General features: G+C 41.3%; 1 protein-coding gene across 3 annotated transcripts in view; it reads right to left on the bottom strand.

Annotated features, from left to right (window-relative positions):
- RHOBTB1 (Rho related BTB domain containing 1) overlaps positions 1-9999 on the bottom strand; it is a 141989-nt gene extending 131990 nt beyond the window's left edge. For 2 of the 3 annotated variants that reach the window (XM_018042279.1, XM_018042280.1), the window contains exon 1: positions 9288-9550. The gene's annotated coding sequence lies outside the window, so the exon portion shown is untranslated. Of the gene's footprint in view, positions 1-9287; positions 9551-9896 lie in introns of those variants that run through there. The other variant, XM_018042282.1, reaches the window with a different exon arrangement.

Below are 16253 nucleotides of genomic sequence, written 5' to 3'. Positions count from 1 at the left end.
TCTGTCTTCCCCACTAGCTTGAAGGCCAAATGAGAGCAGAGAATACCTGATGTAATTCACTGCATCCTAACGGTGTCTGGCACATAGTAGGCACTCACGAAAGACAACTTTATTGAAAGTATGAGTGTATGAAATGAATATGAAAATAAACCTAGATTAAAGTCAGCAAGAAAAATGTACTCATATTCTACTGTTGAAAAATTCTAAAATAAGCACAGTATTGAGATGAGTAGCAAGAACACTGAAAGCTTTAGACGGATTTAAGAAATTAAAGTAGGAGGACTTCCTTTCTCACCCAGATTCAGTAGTGGGTAGACGGGAATGGTAGAGAATTTTTAATGAAAAATCTCACCTGGATTGAAAAGCAACTGATTTTAGTACATAAAAAATATGCCAAGGTATGAAGGTAGTACGTTCTAATCTAATTCCTGCTATTTTTGCCACTGCATATACTGAACCAGAGCCATCACACGGGCAGGAATAGAGGATTAGGACCGGAGATAACTGGGGAGGCAAAGGAGAGATGAGATTTCAAAAAACGTTTATGTTTCTGGATTGTGGCTATTGGGCTGGATATGCCTTTTTATATCTTTGCTTCTAAAATTCATGTCATTACATGCACTATAATTGTCTCTGCTTCCATATGGTGACAGAATTCTATCCACTGTATCAAGATCTCAATACACAGGCAAAGCGAAAATGTTACATCAGTTGTTTCCCCTCAGTTACTTGACAAGTACAGGACACCCCCCTCGCCCCAATAATGAAACACAAATTTAGTCAATTAGAATAGTATCAGTATCGTGAAAGTACTTTTGCAATTACGAGAGTAAAAACATTCCACGCTGAAATAAGAAATGCCATCTGATTTCCATTTAACACAAAGGGGGAGAAACACCTTCCATTTAAGAATGACAAATAAAGCTGTCAGTGTGATCCATTTATAGTCCCTCAGAGAATGCCACAAATCCACATAACGTTCTGAGGAGCTAGTTATTGTATTTGCTGTGTCGAAGAGAAGGCCTGGAAGTCTCTGACGGTCTGCTAGCCAAGGAAACTGAGGTTAGCTGGAAGAATGTGCAAATTTAGTCAGCATCCTAGGTGTACACCCCTTAAAGGGGAGCATGAAAGCGCTGGCTGTTGTCTGTAAATAGTGTGCCTCAGTAGGAGGGGTGGGATGCTGCAGGATACACCCTTGTCTTTGTCTGTTCCCCACCCCTCTTCCCTTGCGTTCTTGTTATTCAGTTGCTCAGTCATGTCAGACTCTTTGCAACCCGATGGACCACAGCACGCCAGGCTTCCCTGTCCTTCACTATCTCCTGGAGTTGGCTCAAACTCATGTCCATTGAGTCAGTTACGCCATCCAGCCATCTCATCCTCTGTCGCCCCCTTGCCCTGCCTTCAACCTTTCCCAGCATCGGGGTCTTTTCTAATGAGTCGGCTCTTTGCATCAGGTGGCCAAAGTATTGGAGCTTCAGCATCAGTCCTTCCAATGAACATTCAGGGTTGATTTCCTTTAGGATTGACTGGTTTGATCTCCTTGCTGTCCAAGGGACTCTCAAGAGTCTTCTCCAGCACCACAGTTCAAAAGCATCAATTCTTTGGTGCTCTTTACCGTTCAACTCTCACATCCGTATGTGATCTAGAAGGGTCTTAACTGGCCAAATGAGGCCTCTCTCTATTAGGCCTACTGCTAACAAAAATTACAGAGAGGCATCAAATCTTGATTAGAAACATCCACAGTGCTAGTTATTTTTGAAAATGTTACTATAGGTCATTTCCAGCTCAGGTACAAGGGCACTTATCAAAAACAAACAGTGGAAATATAATCTCTATTCCTTATTCCTGCACTCAGCTTCCTTCTTTCAAGCAGCCGTGTACTGTTAAATATATATACATATATTCATATATAAGTGTGTATAAAATATGACCCTCTGCAAGGCATAACTGATTACTTTTTCTCCTTTGCATTGGCTGCTAAAAAACCGCGAATAAAATTTGTTACTATCTTCTAGCAAGAATGTTGAATTTCATGGCATAAATTTTGAGTATGAATCTCTCTCCTGGCCCTATCTTACATTCCTAGCCTTATTTTTTTTTCTTTTGACTCATTTTTTCCTACCTGTTTGAAATATATTTTATGTTGCTCTACAGTATGTATTTTTATTAGCCTTTCTCTATAAGCTTTAAATCCTCTCCAGCATATAAATAAAATACACAACATTTATAGATAGCCTTTTTTTTTTCCTCTGGAGGGTTGCAAAATTTTCCCAGAGCAACACAATTCATTACCATAAATGAACATTAAGACACTGATGTTCATAGTAATTAAATTTTTTTGTGATATTTCGCTCAATATTTCAGTTAGGTTTTCTTAATATTTATGCATACACTTTTATTGCTGAAATTCCTAGCCTGAGGTCCATGGACTCTTTCAAATTATATGCAAAATTTTGTGCATATAAATTTTTATTATAGAGGAGTTTCATTTTAATCCAATTCTGAAAGGTAAATTTGACCCAAAAGACTAAAAAATATACTCTTTTTCACTGGAATAACCCCAGAATACCAGGTCTGGGTCTCTTGGCATTCAACTAAATGACAAAATATTTTTTGACTACCTACTTAGTGTCTAAAAAGGGCTTCTCTGGTAGCTCAAATGGTAAAGAATATGCCTTCAGTGCAGGAGATCTAGGGTCAATGCCTGGGTTGGAAGATCTTCTGGAGAAGAAAATGACAACCCACTCCGGGTATTCTGCCTGGAGAATCCTATGGAGCCTGACAGGCTACAGTCTACAGGGTCGCAAAGAATTGGACACGTCTGAGCGACTAAGGGCAAGTACAAGTACCTGGCACTGTTTTAATTGCTCAGAAAACAGCAATAACCATGTAGACTTGACCTCTGACCTCAGGGTACTTTTAGTCCAGTAGGGATGAGGGAAGGCAATGAAAAAACAATGTGAAATATTTGGATGGTAACGTACTATAATAAAAAAAGTAATGTAATAGAAAATGAATGAGATTGGATGGTCAGGGACAACCTCTCTAAGGAGATGTAATCTTAGCCGAGCCAAGCAAGATTGGAGGGAAAAGCATTCCAGAGAGAGAGACCAGCTAATGCAAAGACCTTCACAGAGATACAGGCTTGTTCTCATCCATAACTCTTCTAGAAAATAGGAATGGTCATTCTCCAAATTCACTTTGCAAATTTATTTTCAGTACTTCACTCTCTTTTCCTTGTTTTCATTTTCTTTGAAGAGTTAGATTTCCTAATGTGAGGGAAAAGTATCTTCAGAAAAAGGGCCATGTATTTTATTATACATGAAATTCAGTAAGTATTTGAGTCTACCATCTTGAAGGGACTATGGGAGATGCCCTGAAGGTGCTCAGCACAGGCTGAATAAAATATAACTGCCATACATGTCAGAGAAGGCAATGGCACCCCACTCCAGTACTCTTGCCTGGAAAATCCCATGGATGGTGGACTGTAGTCCATGGGGTTGCACAGAGTTGGATACGACTGAGCGACTTAGCGGCAGCAGCAGCAACCATACATGTAATCATAATGTACCTTAAACCAATCTTGTATTGTTCCGTAACATAGGTTTATGAGCCAAGTAAATTCTAGGGCCCCGACACTTTAATGGACATTTTGAAACCCAAAGTTCTTTAGCAAGGCAATCATCCTCTAAAAGCTGAAGATGGATGAAGAAGGAAACGAACACATAATGAAAATTAGCGTTAAAAATTCTTTGAGATAAGAACACTACTCTATGGCTTGGAAAATGCTCTAAACAGCCTTGACTGTTTTTAAATGCTCTAAATAGCCTTAAATGTAGATCAATAAATTAGGATATGACTAAAGATCATAAATACCTCCCACATTATTAGCTGTTTTCCTGAATTAAATTGTTTATAAATATATTAAAGAAATAATGCCTGAAAGGTATAGCCAAGGGTAAGGTCACAGAACACTCTGTGACAGTTATAGTGTGCCAGAAACTGTGTGAGATTTCTGAGCTCGTGCCTTCCAGGTAAAGACTAATCATTACTTCTGTTTTACAGACAGGGAGAAACTGAGGTTTAGAAGAAGCGAAACTGACTCCAGGGCCTCCTCAAATGCCATCATCTCCACCATTATCAGTTAGTTCCATGAAGAGAGGAGGTTTTGTGAGTTACAGCTGATAAACTCATCTGCCTTGCTGTTTAAAAGGCTTTGGGGAATGACATTCTGAACAATTCGTCTGAGCTTATCATGTGCAAATTAATTTCAGTACTAACTCAAACAGAACAAGTAAGACAGCAAAGCTGCTATTAAGAGTAAAAAGGGTTACTTGACTTTGGATCAGAGTAAATTATTTGGATTATTCATAACATACCCTCTCTTACTGTTAGTCACTCAGTCGTTTCTGCCTCTTCATGAGGCCATGGACTGTAGCCTTGCCAGGCTCCTCTGTCCATGGGATTCTCCAGGCAAAAATACTGGAGTGGGTTGCCATGCCCTCCTCCAGGGGATCTTTTCAACCCAGGGATTGAACCCAGATCTCGCTCACTGCAAGTAGATTCTTTTACCATCTGAGCCACCAGGGAAGGGAGGGCCTGCCCTCTCTGAGGCTAATCCCACTGAAATAACAAGTATAGTACTAGCAGCAGGAGCGTATCATAGTACTAGTTACTATTTATTGAGTATTTACGCAGTATCACACACTGTTCCTACCACTGTACAACTTCACTTTACCCTCGCAGCAACCCCATTAGTAGTCTTTATTATTATTATTCCCATTTCCCAGCCCAAGAGATGAGAACTTAGAGAAGTTGCCCACATATCAAAGGCTTCCCAGCTTGCTAATGGAGGGGCTTACACAAAGCCCATTGACACTGGAGCTCAGGCTCCCTGCAGTTCCCCCACAGTCTCCCTTTGTTTGATCAGGTTTTCTTCCTAATCGACATGTCAATGAGGACATTCTATTTCCCAACATAGGTTGCTTTAAACCCTTTAGAGTGCAAGCCTCTCCATGATCTGGACTTTTTTTTAACCTGTCCTAGCTAATTTCTCTAAATTACCTTTGAACCCTATGGGAACCTGCCTCCTCTTACAGCTTCAGAAGTCCCCTAAGCCCACAATCCAGCTTAAATTCTACTGGTCTTAAAGGCCTTATTCAAATTCCACTTATCCAAGCCATCTTCCAAAGGTCTCTCCAGCCCAGGTAAATAGCCAGAAGAGCTGGCCTCTGCCATCTACTGCTGCAGGTCACCCTGGTGTGTCCAAGAGCTTCGGTGGCCTAGAGACTCCATGGAATTGTATGAGAGTTCTGTTGGAAAGTACCGTCAGAGATTTTTCTCAGAGGGATGTCCAGAGCTTTTATCAATTTCTTAAAGTTTAACTACCACTCAGCAACTGTCCCTCCGTTCCCAACAGATACACACACACACTTCTGGAAAATAATGACATTAAATGCTAATGTTTCTTGAGCAAGGTGGCCAGATTTAGCAAATAAAAATATTATATGGGACATGCCTTTACTAAAACAGGATTTGTTGTATATTTTAAATTCAAGTGTAACTCAGCCTGCTGTACTTGATCATCAGTCTTATCTTTGAATATTCCATGGATATTAATGTTATTTCTCAACTACACAGAATATAATCATCTAGAGGACAAGGGGCTTCACTATTTCTCCACTGAATTTAACACTCAACTTTTATTGCTAATTATTGATTCATTTTTCTCACCCAACAGAAACATTTTGGAGTGTTCTTGGACTTGGGGCCAATATCAAACCTAGTAGCTAAATCATGATTTTATATATATATGCCTTTTGCTATAAGGAAAGAGATGTCCATAGTACTTAATGAATGGATTTTGATTATCTCTTCTACTTGCTGGATTCAAACACATTGATTTATTTTTTTGTTAAAAAAAATCCTCTTAGAGGAAATCTGGGAAAGTTAAAAATAGACCACCATTATTATTGGGCCTTAAAGTGAGATCTTCCACCCATCTGATTGAAGACTCATGAAAGGTGTCTGTTAAAAATGCAGTTTTCTGGGTCCAATTTCAGACCTACTAATGTAGAATTGTTCATAATGGCTCCAAGCTATCTGGGTTTTTAAAAAGTCTTTTAGATGACTTTTATAACCTCTAAAGTTTAAAGACTGTCTTTTATGGCATGTAATACTCAAGCAAAAATTGAGCTTAGAGAAGGAAAGTTATTTTTGTCCTTAAAAACAAGCTATCATTATTTGGAATTCAGTATCAGTCATCTTTTAAATGTATCTGGAGTCTATCACACTAGAGTTAAATGTCCAGCACTGGAGATTGGCCCATTCAGAGTTTCCATGTATTTGAACAGAACTGGTAAACTAACTTTAGGTATGAAAGGCTGCCTGATGGATCATTAAAATAGTAAATGAGTCAATGAAGTTTATAGAGGCTATACGAAATTTTAAAAGATTATCTCAACTAGGGTGCTCTGCTGTGTATTAATGGTGCTACCCAGGACTAGTCTGCGAAATCTAAGGATGTTCGGGATTTCTGAAAAAAAGCATCATTGTCCACAACTCCCTCTCTGTTGTTTGGGCAGTCCCTGATATTTTTGATTCTTGGTGGAAGAGTGCTGGTCTGAAAGTGAGAAGGCGTAGGATCTATACTTTTGGTTCTGTATTTTTCTGAACTTCCCGTCTCCTTGTCAATAAAACAATGGTTTAGACAGTTGGATGGTCCCTAAATTATCTTCTAATCTCAAGTTTCAGTTATCATCCTGAAGTTGTTTTCTCTGCTGTAAAATATGGGGGTTGGGCCGTGTGCGTGTGTCCATTTGTCCTTTTGTTCAAGGGCAGCCCTGCTGTCTCCATCACTATACTTGGATCCCCATTCATAATTCAGACTTAGGCTAGCAGAGTAATACTGACGGTACTTCATTTAGGTTATCCATGGAGGGGACAATATATTGGCCGTTAGCACATGTCCATTCTAAGAGACAATTACTCATTCAACATATATATATTTATACTTATCCATCACCAGCCATGTGTCATGGTGCTGTGCTCCCAAAATAAAATAATGAAAACAGCTCTGGCCTCATGCTGATTATGATCTTGAGGTGGGGGGTGATTGGGGTAAGATAAAAACAACTGCATGTAAACTGACACATAACTCAAACAACAGTAGTTTGTAATCAGTGGTCTGAAGAATCACTAAGGATAAGATAGAGAATAACAGAGTGACTGGGAGCAGTGACTAGGAAAAGTTTTGTGGGGAAGATGCTATTTTCTTAGACCTGAAGGAAGAAAAAGGAATAAGGGAAAGGGTTGGAGAAAAGGGTAGGACAGGGGAGAACACAGTCAGGAATCCCCCAGAAGGGGCAGCTTAGGTATTTGGCAGCCAAAATCCTGGACAGTCCCTTCTGTCCCCGATAGATAATTTAATCTAAGACTAGAGAAAGGGAATCAGAGGCCCAGAGAGTTTAGGGAACTTAAAAGTGGTGAGTTAGTTAATGGGAGAACTCTCGCATGCTTCAGTCTAGCAGGTGAACCTCTCTTAGGGATCACAGAGCATCAGGAGGTGCCAAAATGCCTTGGTCTAGAGGTTTAGTTTCCTCTTGGGTGAAACACACATGGCATCTACTGCCTCAGATTGTTATGGGATTTAATGAGGTCATGTTTCACAGTGTCTGGTATATCGTAACTGCCCAATAAATGCAGAATCTCCTGTGCGCTTGCATCCATAGCAAGTATTGGAAAATAAGTAAGATATTAAGTTACTTGGATAAAGGAAGAGAGACAGCAGAGAAGTTCTAGAATACTGGACTGGTATCTGTGTAGCAGCTATCCATCTGAGAGGCTGAGTAGAGGAAATGAGAAGAAAAGGCCCTGAGCTGCGTGGTTTTGCTCACCCCTTAATCTGCTAGTGGGGAATCTAGAGTTGTCTTCAGAAGACAGAAAAGACCACCCATAGTAAAATTTATACTTATAAGTAGCATATGGGAAAGAGGTTTTACTCTAGGAGTCTGGTAAACAGAAGCGTGACACACTATTAAATACATGCAAAGAGAACACTGTTATGTTAACATGTCACTCAATCCACTGGGAACAAACTAATTCAATTATCTGCAGAGTATTAAGATGATTTCTGGTGTTAAGGATGCTTAAAAACCAAGCCCATGATATTGGGAGAATGAATAATTTATCCAGGCAACTAGGAAGATCTTCTTTGTCTGTGAACAAAACCGCAGATTGAACTTCACCCTTAAAATACCAAGAGGCGTTATTTCATGGATTTTAGCAGACAGCTTATGAGGCCATTCCAAGAAACCTGCTTGCCCTCCTTGTTGACTCACCCAAAACATAAGGGAATATTTATGGTTCAGGCATGCTTGAACCAGGGCTGAATATTTCTGTTTCTGAAGTTCACTGGGTCCCTTTCCCCCCAGCCATAAGGTAAATGCCATTCCATATATAGCTTTTTGAAATGCTGCTTTCTTTATGATTCCCTGCCAGTGGTGCCTTATGGGAGAAATTTTATTTCAAAGTTTCACAGGATGCGAATTGAACTCATTATTTTACTCCAAACTCATTGTTTAATTGACAGGAAACATGCATTCTAAATCATCTTGTATGCATGGCAGAAGCAGCTACATAAATTTAACAATGGGTGGATTATTACTATTTAGCATATTTATGGAATTTTATATTCAGGAAGCATTTTGCAAATCTTTTATTAGTTAATCCTTACACTTCTCAGTGCATCTGACAGGTGGTAAACAGTGCTTTGGGTTCTAAATTGCCAATACATGAAAAGTTTAATGGAGGAAAAAAAAATCTACGCCTTTCCTCCGTGTTCCCAAACTTGCTAAGGGCACATTTCTGATCATTTTTCCTCTCACTGGAGACCAAAGCTAGAGGCCTGAAAAGCGGGCTTGCACCCTAAAATTTAAAAGGGAATATATTGGACTCAGTCATGGGTCAAGTGGCTAGAACTAGAGGAAACCTGACAAGACACCCAGGTGATATGACAGGATTCCCAACAAAGATGCAGCCCAGTAATACAGCACATAAAAAGGCACATAAGGAAGAAGTCAATTTTTAAAACTGTACAGTGAATTTAGTTCTCAAATCTAACACCACCATCCATACCTGCTGGACTCACTATCTGATGACAACACCAGTTACTGTTAATATGCACACATATATAGTAAAAAACAAAACCTAATTCAAACTAAGAGAGTCTGTATTTTCTTTCTGGAAAACTCACAGGTCTTAAAAACTCAGCTTCCTCCAACACCCACCTCAAACTCTTTAGAATCATCCAGTCTGCCCGCTTCCAGACACCAGCAGGGGTGAGAGTGCAGGGCGAGGAAAGCTTCTGCGGATCAGAGTTTCATTCTGGACCCAGACATTTTACAGCCCGGGGATTTCAGAACTAACGAACCGAGAAAAATCAATCTCGAGTCACCTGAGGGCGGGACACCAGAAGCGCAGATGCAGTGCCTACTTTCAGAGGCCCTCAGAGTGGACACGTCCAGTCCAGTCTCTAATCTCTTCTGATTGACCTGACTCTATCCCTCTAATCCCTCAGGCCCCCACCCCCGCCGGTGTGTGTGTGTGTGTGTGTGTGTGTGTGTGTGTGTTGGGGGACAGGTAGGCGGGTGCAGGAAACACCCAGATATTTTGCAAGCAAACAAATGCGGCCTTGTGCGTTCTCTCGGTGCAGCTGGGCAGCTGTCCAGAGGTCAGTGTAAGGTAACCCGGTCATCTCCCTTTCAAGGTGCAAGGAGATGCTCCGATCCCTAGCGTCCCCAAGTCTGTGGATACTCGGGGCACTCCGAGAGCCCCCCCATAACCCCGCCCACCCACTCCCCCACCTCCGGCGCGGGCCCGCCCTGCGCTTACGCTACCTGGGGACGCTGGATGCAGCTAGTGGTGGCTCACGATCTTGCCGACCACAGCCCGGGGCTGGTGCGCACGCTTTGTGAAGCCTCCGGGGGGAGGGCAGCCGACCCCGCCCTCTCCACTCCCCCGCCCCCCACCCTTTCCTACCCCGGGCCCCCTCTCCCGTTCCTGCCCCCACGCAGCCGCCTCGCCGTGGCGGCCGCGGCCTCCCTTGGTGAGGGCTGTTAGTTCCGTCCCACCCTCGTGGCCAGCTCGGGAGTCCTCCGGGCGGGCGGGGCCCTGGGCCGCTTCCCTGCCTCTGGAGCCGTCGCCCCACGTGTGTCAGCAACCCCTCGCCACCCTCTCCGGACTCGGTTGCCCCGGGTGCTCGTGACCCCGCCCTTCTCCACGAGGGGCCACGCCCCGGAGTCGGCATCCCTACCACCCACCTCTGGGACTGGGTGGGGCCACCGGCAGGGGGGCGACTCCTACACCTGGAGGCCAGGTCCGGGAACGTTTTGGCGTTTTGGCCCTGTCCAGGGTCAGCTTTTTCGTGCAGGGACGTTCTGCAGCTGAGAAATGGAAAGTCTGCGGGTTGTGCTGACAACATAAACTACACCGCGCTGGGTCTCGGCGCTCTTGTAGTTTGCACAAAAATTCTCCATCATCTTAGGCGCGTTCGCCTTTCAAAGCCCCAGCCCAGAGTCATTTCAGTGAAAGGGTTAAAGGAACTTAATTTTTAAATAAAAAGTCAATGCTGCAATCCAATACATGATGTGTTAGCTCTGCCCCAAGCTTTAAGTATGGTTACCTCTGAATAATTCAGACTTTCCAGTGATCAGGAATACCTAGGGCGGTCACTATGTCGCATCTCCACATCACTAGAACTTCGGGTCCCTTTACTCTTCGTTTTCATTTTCCCTGTGATGTGAGGGAGGAGGGAAAATGGAATGCAACAAAATCAATTTGAAGAGCTTTTAACAGCTGGTATAAAAGTTTATGTGAGAGACAGTCTGCAATCATTGAAAATAAGATTCCGAAATTATCTGTAGACCTCACACTTCGGTTTTACCGTTTTGCTGGAGTTTGAGTAATGGAGGGCTAGAGGTTTCTATTATTTTTAGCAGAAATGATACTTTTCTAAGAATTATTAAACTGATTAAATGCATAATGTTATGATATCATGTCAGATCAAACTATCTATAGAAGACTCTATTAGCCTGCTGATAGCATAGGAGACATACATCTCTTTAAAGTGGTAAAATTGGCTTTGTCTTAGAGTTTAAATAACAAGTAAGGATAAGCTGGAAAACATGATAGCATCTTTAGAGTTCTGTTTGCCATCTAATGAAGATATTTTCTTTTCAGCACCCAGACTTCCTTCTACTGTTTCTAATAAGATGTCATTTCAGGATTGCTCAGAGCTTTTGGACATTTGTTCTTTCTTTAAAGTATTCAGTGAAGGTTCAGACAGTGCCTGGCCTTGAGCTTGGTGCAGGTGATACAAAGGTGAACTAGATAGAGGGTATATGCCCTACAAGGGGCTTACACCTTAATGGGGGAGAGATAGTTGCTACATAGACAAGGGCAAACATAGTTCATTTCACCTGTGCAAAGCTGCATGTGGAAGTGTGGAACATTAGGAAAGGACACCGTTCAAGTGGTCTTTTAGACTGCTGTTGGCTTTGAACCCTAGAATTTCTTCAGTGCAAAGACTGGGGGAGGCAGCATCCTTTCTTTCCTATCTCATATCCAGTCTATCAGGAAATCCCAACGGCTCCATCTTAAGAAAGTGTTCCAAATCTAAACTCTCCCACTGCTGGTATTCCAAACCAGCATCACCCATGGTCTATTATCCTTATAGAATTTAGGGTGACCCTTTGAAAGTACATGAGTTAGTTCATATCAATCCTCTGCTCAAAAACCACCCCGTGGTTTCCAGACAACCCAGGCCTGACCCCAGCCCCCAAGGCCTTGCCTGCCTGCCGCCTTACCTCTCTCTCTTCCCTCCTTGTCCATCATCCTCCCTTCCCACTCCCCGGCACAGCCTCTCTGGCCTTTCTACTCTTCTTTCAACCCTCACCTTCCTGCCTCTTGGCCTTTGAGCCTGGATTTACTTCTTCCAAACGTGTATTTAGAGGCTTCCTCCTCAGTTACATCAGGTATTTACTCTTTTCTCTTCTTTGTTGGAGAGGTAGTCCTGGACCACCTATTTGAAATTTTTTTTCTTCTCTCAACCCTCTCACTGTCTGTCTCAGATCTACTTAAGTTTTCCTTTTAATGTACACATACATACTCATTGCTCTCTCTCTTCTAGAATGAGAACAGCAATTTGGTTATAGTGCCAGGCACATGGAAGGCACTCTATAAATATCTGTGGAAAGAGAGCATATAAATTATTATACTATGGACTTAATGTGTCTCCACACAATTCATATATTGAAGCTCTAACCTCCAGTGTGACTGCATTTGGAGATAGTCTTTTGGAAGTGATTGAAGTTCAGTGAGGTCATAGTGTAGGGCCCTGATCTGATAGAATAAGACCCTGAAGAAGAGTGCTCACTCCATGGCAGAGGAAGGGCGATGAGCATGCAGTGAGAACGCAGCCGTCTGCAAGCCAGGAAGAGAGCTTATATCAGAATCTGAACCCACTGGCATCTTGATCTTGGACTTGCTAACTTCTAGAACTGTGAGAAACATATTTCTGTTGTTTAAGCCATCCTATCTGTGGTATTTTGTTATGGCAGCCTGAGAAGAGTATGATAGATTACAAAAAAAATTTAAAAGGAGGAGTTTGGATACAATCTACACTCACACAACTAATTCAGGGAATGGTGTGATGCTTTGACCTTTAACCAATGAGCAAACTTTGCAGCACTCACCAGAGTAAGCTGAGGCTTGGCGATTAATCTTATCTGGGCCTGAGAATAAGTATTCAAGATAAACAAGTGTCTTTTACAACTTCTTTGTTGTCTGTCTCTGAAGTCATGAATGATTGAAGCTTAGAGAAGAAACAATGATCAGTTAGTATGGTGAAAAATGGTATTTCAAGGAGAGAACTCAGATCTAAACTCCATGCAAGTTCCCTCCTGGTCAGGCTGAAGGAGTCATATGCTGCTGTGTACCTAAAACATAATCATGGCCCACTGATGTTCAGACAAAATATCAGATAACAGCTTTGGTTACCTACCACCACTGTTTATACCACTGGTCTCCAAAGTAGGCTGTGGGAGTAAATACCAGAACCTCCATTTATGTTTGTTTGTTTTTTTAAAAAAAGCAAAAACATAAGCTTCTGCAAAATATGGAGTATACAGCTTGATGCTAACACCCTCATTTGCCCATGGGTCATGTGGTGTCCTGTCTTCCCTTGCAGAGGTGTCTTGAAATTTTGGGAGATCTACAGCATGGAGGGGCCAACATGTGGTCCCTACACTTATTTCATTTTCATTGTGTTGAGTCTTACTGATTTTATGTGTTCAATTAAGGATTCTGTTACCCAGCTTGAATCAACAATTGCAATCATAAAATGAAAAAATGGCTTAAAAGGATTTAAAAGTGGCTTAGACAATTAGATAATACAAATAATACCGATATAAGCAAACAATAGAAAATTGGTGGAATGGAAGCTTTTGCTACTGTAAGTGAGAATTCTTAGCCGTAATGGGAGGTTAATAATGGGAATGATCTGTTTAATTCAGTCTTCCAAGAAGCCAGCTTTTCTCTCCCATTGAAATAGTCAAGAAGACATATGAAATAAGGATTTATATCCACTTTTATTAACAAGCCTTGCCTTAAGCATATATTGTACTTTGAGATATAGGCTAATGATATTATTAAGTACTGTGACTTGCAAGAAAGTAACAGATATGATGTAGTTCATCATTAAATCATTTTTAACAGTTTTATTTGTGGGTATGTTTTATACTGTATGGGGCTTCCCTGGTAAAGAATCTGCCTGTGAATCTGCCTGGGAGACCTAGGTTCAATCCCTGGGTCAGAAAGATTCCCTGGAGAAGGGAATGGCTACCCACTCCAGTATTCTTGCCTGGAGAATTCCATGGACAGAGGAGCCTGGCAGGCTCAAAGTGGCTTACCCTCTTTGACAATGGGGTAAACAAAGAGTCAGACATGACTGAGTGACGTAACACTTTGACTTTCAGCTTATGATGTATAATAGTAAATATAATAAGCCACCTGGCGAATAAATTGGTAGATGGATAAATATTGAGGATATACACAGAACATTTTAAACTGATAGAGTATCCTATTGGAGCAGTTTGGAAACACTGATTTATATCACCAGAGGTAAAATAATTTACTAGAACCCCAAACCCTAGTCCTGAAAGAAAAGATCAAACCAACTTCTTATTCACAGAATACCATCTTCAGAGGATGAGTTATCCAGAACCCTTTTAAATCTTTCTTCTCTCAACTGCATTTTGAGCATTCTAAAATTTCAAGGGAAATAAGAAACCTTGTTAGTTTGCCCCAATATTTGGCAGAAAAGATTAAACTTTACAAAAAGAAAAGTTTGTAGTTTACTTAGGGGTGTTGGTTACCCTGTTCTGTATGACTTTGTATTCATCCATCCTCTTTAAACTAGTTTTTTTTTTTCTTACTATGGAATGTGCCCATAGAGCCTGCAATTTGAAATAATATTTAAACACGTTCAAACTCCTCTCACTGCTCTTTTCCATGTATTAAAATGGTTTGCCCCATTATTTTCAAGCTCTCAAAAAAAAAAAAAAAATCCCCTTCCCCATTCTAAAACTTCAAGTACTTCTCTGCATGATAAATTTATAACATTTCCATTTTGAGCAACCAGTATTATATAATAACAGGAATCAGCATATCTTTAGTAGAAGGACTATCTGTTTAGCTCTGTTTTCTTTGATGAGTATCATCGCATCATAACATTTTTGAGGGTGAAGGGGAGACTTGGCTACAGTTCCTTGTGTGAATGAAGATGCTAAAGCTCAGAACATCAGAGAGCCTGCCTGCAGTCAAACTACTGGATCCCACGAGAGCTGAGACTAGACCCCCAAACCTTCTGATTCTTGTTCTGAGTACTGTCCACTGTGATAGCCACCTCAGAGGGAGCTCGGTAAGGATGTAGTTTTTCTTTGCAAATCTGAGTTAGAGGAAGTAGGCTATCTTGGACCCTTCCTCATTGTATCCATACATATATGTGTCAGGCAGCCCAGGGTGCTTGAATTCCCCAAAGACCCCTATTGCAAAGTGTGCCCATGAAGGAAAGGGGGATCGTTCTCTCCTAAGGGCCTGTTCATTTTACATTTAATAAAGAGTGAGATGAAACCTTATAGATTGTCATTTTTCTCCTTGGCGTCTCAGGGTTTAACTAACCACTAACCCACTGGCAGCTGCTATTTTCCCAATTAGAAGTTTAACTTTCACAAAAAAGTATTCTTTCGATAAAACAATCCTAATGAAAAAATAGTACTAAAAATATCAGTAAGATAAAGGCAGGCAGATAATTTTAAACTGGTTGGTGGAGATGATTGGTTACTACTTAGCAATAATATCTAATAGTTTGGTAGAAAATTTTCAAGGCAAGTGATGGGAACCTAATTTCCCGAGATACATAAAACAGGACCAAATAAAATAGTGAAGAGTGTATTATAAAGATAATCTAGTTGCCCAGATGGCCTTTCCTTTGTTACAGCTTTTATGGTTCTCGGAATGTGTGTGTTCTTTATTCTTTTATGAGGAAATAAAGATTTTCTTTTTCTCAGGGGCATGAAGTAACCCTGCAGTTTAGTTGTTAAAATATTCTGAATATTTTTTCTTTGTTATTTCTAGGACACTCAGCTTTATTCTGGAATTCACCTTCATTCCTGTGTTTTCTCTTTTGTTCTTCAGTCATTAAGTTGTGTCTGCTTCTTTGCGACCCTTTGGACTGCAGTATGTCAGGCTTCCCTGTCCTTCACTATCTCACGGAGTTTGCTCAGATTCATGTGCACTGAGTTGGTGAGGCTGTCTAACCATCTCATTCTCTTGTCACGCTTTTCTCCTCTTGCCTTCAATCTTTCCCAGCATCAGGGTCTTTTCCAGGAAGTTGGCTGTTTGGATCAAGTGACCAAAGTACTGGAGCTTTAGCTTCAGCGTTAGTCCTTCCAATGAATATGCAGCATTGATTTCCTTTAGGATTGACTGATTGGATCTCCTTGCAGTCCAAGGGACTCTCAAGAGTCTTCTCCAGCACCACAGTTCAATAGCAACAGTTCTTCAGTGCTCAGCCTTCCAACTCTCACATCTAGACATGACTACTGGAAAAGCCATAGCTTTGACTAGATGGACCTTTGTCAGCAAAGTGATGTCTCTGCTTTTTAGTATGCTGTCTAGGTTTGTCATAGCTTTTG

Source organism: Capra hircus, chromosome 28 (genome assembly GCF_001704415.2).
Source record: "Capra hircus breed San Clemente chromosome 28, ASM170441v1, whole genome shotgun sequence".
In the NCBI taxonomy this organism is placed as follows: domain Eukaryota; kingdom Metazoa; phylum Chordata; class Mammalia; order Artiodactyla; family Bovidae; genus Capra; species Capra hircus.
The sequence above is the reverse complement of the archived record's forward strand: the minus strand, read 5'-3'. Positions and strand labels throughout refer to the sequence as shown.